This window comes from Borostomias antarcticus (genome assembly GCF_949987555.1).
Source record: "Borostomias antarcticus genome assembly, chromosome: 1".
In the NCBI taxonomy this organism is placed as follows: Eukaryota; Metazoa; Chordata; class Actinopteri; order Stomiiformes; family Stomiidae; genus Borostomias; species Borostomias antarcticus.
The window spans coordinates 4,703,976-4,710,659 of NC_140234.1; the positions used below are offsets into that span (position 1 = coordinate 4,703,976).

The 6,684-nt window shown below is 43.9% G+C and overlaps 1 pseudogene across 1 annotated transcript; it reads right to left on the minus strand.

Moving 5' to 3' along the window:
- Window positions 1-4,341: 4,341 nt before the first annotated feature.
- On the minus strand, window positions 4,342-5,830 carry LOC311316089 (putative nuclease HARBI1; annotated as a pseudogene). The gene is made up of 5 exons: window positions 5,794-5,830; window positions 5,423-5,560; window positions 5,226-5,341; window positions 4,801-4,910; window positions 4,342-4,707 (listed from the first exon to the last, which is right to left on the minus strand). The product of its transcript is annotated as a putative nuclease HARBI1 (transcript).
- Between the last annotated feature and the right edge of the window lie 854 nt (window positions 5,831-6,684).

Here is a 6,684-nt window from a genome sequence, read left to right on the forward strand (position 1 = left end):
ACCATGTCTCTCCTCTGTCTCTCTCTCTACACACACACACACCACGTCTCTCCTCTGTATGTCTCTACACAGACCACGTCTCTGTCTATACTCTTATTTCCTGTGGCTGCCATATTGGTCGAGTCTGACGTAGCCTAATCAGGTGGGAGAATGCAGAAGTGCCCGTTGACTCCAATGTTAAAAGTTCATTATAAAAACACCACTTCAAGAACCAAAATAGTCAAAATAACAGGCTGAATACACTAATGGAATTACAAACTCATCATTACTAAACTCCGATTGTTTTTCCCTGCCATAGTTTTCACGTTTGTAAATACATGGAAGTGAATGAGCCATAGTGAGCGGTCAGCTGCATTCACTTCCATGTTTCCCAGAGCCTTCGTAGCCAAGGTATACCTTGACCTAAGAAGGCTCTGGGAAACGCATCGCCACCTAGAGGGGGACCTCTCTAGAGGGGGACCGTTCTTACGATGAACGTTGCGCTACGATGCCTCTGGGAAACGCACCCCTGGTGAGTAACAGTAGGCCTACAGGTACACTGACTACGCTAAATGCTATGGATAAAAGGGTCTGCTAAATGACTGTAATGTAATGTACTGTAATGTAGACTAAATGTAATTACTTTGTATTACATTTAAATACAATTACTTTGTATTTAAATGTAAATACAAAGTAATTGTAGTTACTACTATAACAGCCGCGAGTGTAGCCTACAGACGTAACGGAGAATAGCCAGTTTGCGCGCTGTGCGCATGCGTGCTGGAGCAAGAGGTGAAGCTATTTCGTTTCTAAAGACGTTTCTAAAGATCATATTACAGAGGCATGTGAAAAACCACAACAAGCCACAACTAGCGATTCATAAAGACAGATTGATGAAAACAACCGTTTCGCGGCAGAAAATATATTTTTTAGAAGCTGCATTCTCAGTGCCCCGTCCGCCGCCATTACATGGATATTGGCTCGCGCTGGACTTTAAATTTCTTCTACAGACCTCCGAAATACACCAAAGTTATCTTGGTGAGTCAAACGTCTTATAATATGACGTAAATAAGGTCCAGGTTGTCAAAAACGAGCATTCTCCTTTAAATACTATGTTCACTCTGCTGTCACGGTTGCAGGGTATATTTCAACTTTAGTAAAAGTGAGATACCAACATTTCAGATACGAATTCAGAATTATCCATACACCCACATTAGCTATCATAGGCCTACTTACATCCCCATCCCATACGTCTGTCTCAGAAGTTTGAGAGTTAAACGCCGTGTCAAAGATCTTCACAGCCTCTCCCTCAACATCACTGACCGTCTCGTAGATTGAATTAAAATGAATATGTTGTGAAAATAGAAATATTGTGAAAACAACTACACGAGCTAGTCTAGACATGCTGCTGGCGTTATCCGAATGTGCTTGGGCAGGTAGAAGTTGACACTAATAAACTAATAGTTTCTTTTGTTACATCAGCAAATGTAGCCTAGATGTCTTTTGTTACATCACAATGGGTGGATTTTCACAGTCTAGGCTGATTAATATAATGGAATACTCAACATAGTTAATGGAATACTCAGCATAGTTCATAGTAGTAGTAGTAGTAATAATAATAATAAGAACAATAATAATAATAAGATGAAGAAGAAGAAAATAAGAATAATAATTGTCTACATTTGCAGTAAAAATAAAAATCTTGCTGTCAAAATGTACAATAACACTCCAACACAAAACTTTGTTGAAATGCTCTTCAAGCATAGGCCTATTGCTCATCTTCAATAATGTATTTGAACTTTTAGAACAAAACTATTCTGTGAGTTGTTTTGGGCATTTTTGGACCTCACCCCACAATGGCGGAAATGCTAACTTTTTAGCCTTAACGTCAAACATCTCCACTCACCACCGTCTCTGCTCACTGATGCTGCGGACAGCGCCAGTGTAGTGAGTGGTGGTGGAGCGACAGCGCCGCCTAGGGACTTCCACAGGAACTATAGCCATAATGTTTCCTACACACGAGCCTTCAACTAAATGAAGCACAGAGACAGGGATTCACAGATAACAATTGTATTATTACAAAATATGAACGACGACTGAACCTATCAAATAAAGTGTGAGGGCAAAGACGCTCCATTCAAATCCAAGAAACAAATACAAAAAGGACACTATCAAGACCCTGAAGCTTGATTTCTAGAAATGTTGTATTTTGCACAATTTACAGTAGGCTCAACATATGTTTGCATTACTAGGCAACCTATTTAGACTTGTTTATTCATTCTTACCCTTTCTATATTTTGATATGTTTACTGTACATTTGTATTTAACTACACCTGTTTTTGTCAGCGCTTCTTGTATTCTTGCTGCTGTACCATTGTAATTTCCCCTCAGGGATCAATACCTACCTACCTGCCTACCTACCTACCTACCTACCTACCTACCAACCACCTAAATACCTACTACAGTAACTACCTGCTGTCAGCTAACCCCCCCCCCCCCCCCATTTCCCAGGATATACTGCTCTCTCTCTCTCTCTCTCTCTCTCTCTCTCTCTCTCTCTCTCTCTCTCTCTCGGTTCCTACCAGGGCTTTGAAGTCAGCAGGGAGGCGGCCCCCAAGGTTCTGTCACTCACTCCTAAATATCGGAGGCTGGAGTATTGAACAATCTAATCTAGGAAAGATACAGCACAGTGCAAGTATGTCAGTAGGCTGCATTTAATCTGAATAGTGTTATGTCAGTAGGCTAATCTGCATAGTGCCGTATGTAACCTCTCATGTTAGTGGATTGAAACCTGGGTAATGAGTAATGAGGTGATCTGGGTTTCTCCTGACATAAGATATCTGTACCTCAAGCCCTCAGCTGATGTCCTGCCTGCATAACAGGGGTTCTATGTGTAACATGTGGGTGAGGTGGGGATTGAACCGCTGACCTTCCTCATCCCAAACATCTACCGCTAGACCAAAGAGGAATTCCCTGAGATCCATGGGCCAACGTGAAGACCGTCCTTCTCTACGGCTCCGATATGTTGAAAACAACCGAGGGCCTCTCAAGAAAGATCCAGGTTCTGGTTAACAAATGCCTGCGTTACATCCTCAAGCTATGGTGGCCCATCAAGACCACAAATGATTAGCTGTGAGGGATCACAAACCAGGACGACATAGCTACCACCGTCAAAAGGAGGAAGTGGAATTAAGATAGGTCACACCCTTAGGAAGGACTCAAATAACATCACGAGACAGGCCCTGGACTACAATCCACAGGGAAAGAGGAAACAGGATAGGCCAAGAAACCTGGAGACGCTCCACACTCCAAGACCTGAAGAACATTGGAGTGAGCTGGCAGGAAGCACATGCCCAGGCCCAGAAGAGAGGGAGATGGAGAGCTCTGGTGGGCGTCCTATGCCCCTGAACGGGGTCAAGAGGACTAAGTCACTAAAACAATGTACTTTCTACATCTGCAGAGAGTAGAGCTTGAGGTGTTTAGTAGAGCTAGATATGTCTGTATTTCAACATTCATTACAGTATATGACTTTAGACCATACAGGAGCATGGACTTGTTTGCCCACTAGATGGAGACGTTATTGTACTCTTATTCACTCTACCATGGTGTGTAGGGAGCTTACTTTGGTCAATCATTGATACAAATAATGTGACATTAGTAGCACCAGATATGTCTGTATTTCAACATTCATTATAGGACTTTTGACCATACAGGTGCATGGATTTGTTTAACAACTAGTGAATGTTGTGTCCAAGGGTCATGCCTCTCGATTCCAGATTGCCGGCATGCTATATAAAATCACACATTATGCTGTCTTTCTTTGGTTCATTATAAACGAACAAAGACAGAAAATTGAGGGGTCTTCTACAGGGCAATAAAGTGGGATCTCTGTATAAATACGCCTAATGAGAAGCAGGGGGCTTGATACCACAAGGGAACATGCATAATGGGTGGTGGACAACATGTTTACATGTGTACAGTACTTGTTGTTGTTGCCAACCCCGCCCCAATAGCAGACCTAGGACTACAACTGGCTAAATTGGCTCTGATTGAGAGACCTGTGCCACTGATTGTTTGATTGGTTTCCATCTGCCTCGTTAGTATGTGTACATTATTTCTAGCCTACATGTACAGTAGCTCCCATCTTGTTCTTTGTCTGTTCCATTTGCTGTAGCTGTGGAGGTGTGAGGTGGAGAAACTGGAGTATGAAAAGAAGGTATATCAGTTAGAACGTCATTTATATTCCGGCATGGATGACAATTCAACTAACATGTCTCTCTCTTTGTTCCTAGCAACGAGAGGACATCTGAGTTACATTTCAATAAAAAGTTGTTACTTCACAAAATGCCTCCTGTTCAATGTTCATGCAAAAGATTGCTGGGTGATGGCCTCTCACAGCCCTGCCAGTAGGGTAATCCAAAGTGATGGGGTCCACGACATCAGGGGGTTGCATGGTGACCGGTGGGGCTCTCTCCTTCCTAATGCCAGCTATGTTGTGGAGTACAACACATGCCGACACAATTTGTCAGGCTCTCTCTGGGGCCACCCTGAGCCCGCGCAGGCAGCTGAAGCGGGCTTTCAGAACCCCAAAAGCCATCTCTATCCTGACCCTCGTCTTGGTAAGGGCCACATTGAATGTGTTTTGTGGCTCTGGGTTAGGATAGGGTGTCATCAAGAAGGGCATGCACGCATACCCCCTGTCCCCAAGCAGCACTCCATTGAAAAGCCCTGAAGGTGAAGAGGAATATTGCCATGGTCAGTATCGCACATGCATTGTGGGAAATAACATGAGAAACACTATGTAGGCTACAGTTGCCATACCTTGCTCAAACTTGTGGCACAGTGTAGACTCCCTAAAGATCCGGGAGTCATGCACTGACCCAGGCCACTTCGCATCAAGGCTGGTGATCATGCCGTTGTGGTCACGTCATCTGCAAAAGTATTTGTGGTTCACAACATAAGACCATATAATTAAAAGTGAATGTAGCATGTGCATTTGACTGAATTACTGCTACATGTCTGCTGATATGATGTGATGATGTATAGTTGTTCTGTGCTGCTCCTGTTGACACTAATTTGGTTGTACATGTGCTTTTCTCATAATGACATTGAATTGAATTTGGAAGGTGGGGGTGATATTTATTGATGTGAATATTTCCATATGTGCCATGAAGGAATTAACTTTCATCAGCTCCTACAACAATCATATCAAGGAATGAGTAGGCCAAATACTGAAGTGACTTTACCTGCACATTGATGCTATGAAATGACTTGCGCTTCACATAATCCCCCTCATTTTCTCCAAGGGTGGCGGAGATTGGGATATGTGTGCAGTCTATAGCACTGATCACTCTGGGGAAACCTATGCAAAGAGTGGGCAGCATTGGCTACAACAGTAAACATCATATTGGTTTACAGTAGGCTATATCAAGTAGGTTCTTACCTGCCATTTCATAAAAGCCCTCTTTTATGGACTGCATGGGCAAGTGGCCTGGGAAGGTCACAAACGCGTCAAGCAGCTTGGTAAGGGCAACGACCACCTTGCGTATTGCGCGACAGACCGTGTTCTTACTCAGGTTTTCTGCATCGCCGACAGCATACAGTACATGTAGCTACCTGTAGCAAGAAACCGCAAAGCAATACATACAGTCTGTGGGACTGTAAGCGCATGACTTGACTGAGCTACATGTGGCTCAAGCAGCTGACAGATATAAATGATCCCTTCTGCCGAAAATCGGTATCTTTCATATAAATAGTCATCCGAAAACTCTAATGGGCTCGCCTTCCTTAGAGACCCTCTAACTATTCGCGCACCGAGCTCCACGGGATCCTCTAAGAAAGGACAAGCCATTCTCCGCATGTATTGACTGGTTGATACCGGTGTTTTTATAGCGTCGAGCCGTAATCTGGAACTTAACCTGCCACCGAGCAGATAGCTCGCCAGCATAATGGCGATATAACGCGGTGAAAAGAGATCCACCTTCGTGATACGGATGAACCAGTCTTGAACCTGAAGTTATCGCGCCAACCCCGTAATCCAGCTTCGTAGTACAGGGCTCAGCTAATGACCAGCTAAGGTTTGTAGCTGGTTCTAGCTGGATTTACCAGAAGGGTTTGAGCGCCATCTACCTGTATTGAGGTCATTGTGTCACACATTGGGCACAATTTGATATAAACCACCCAGCGGCCACACGGAGCTGTGTGCACATTTTGAATGGGCACTGTGGCACCTAGTATCAAGTACCCCCAAATAGCAAACATGTAATTTAATGCTTTATAAATGTTCTTAGCTGTTAGACAAACATACTCCAGGAGCTTGTTCGATCGCCTTGTTGAGAGGAAGAATGAGGAGGAAGCAGGGAGGCAATGGTCCCATTTTTATAGTCTTTGGTATGACTCGGCCAGGGATCGAACCCACAACCTCACAATCTCTGGGCGGACACTCTACCACTAGGCCACAGAGCTGGTATATAACAACCTCACCCCTCTCTAGCGTACTGTAGCTACTATTCCACCACAGTCTCTGGCATGTGTGTACATAAGGCTGCATCTCCTTTCTCTTCCTCTTCTGAGTGAACACTTGTTGACGTCCCCTCATGGATCTGAAAGGGATGAACAGGTATAAGAAAGTGTCAGATCACTCTAAATAGCCATTGCATGTGTGGGCACAAGTGGACAGTTGAGGGTGAAGTGTTATGAACTGTT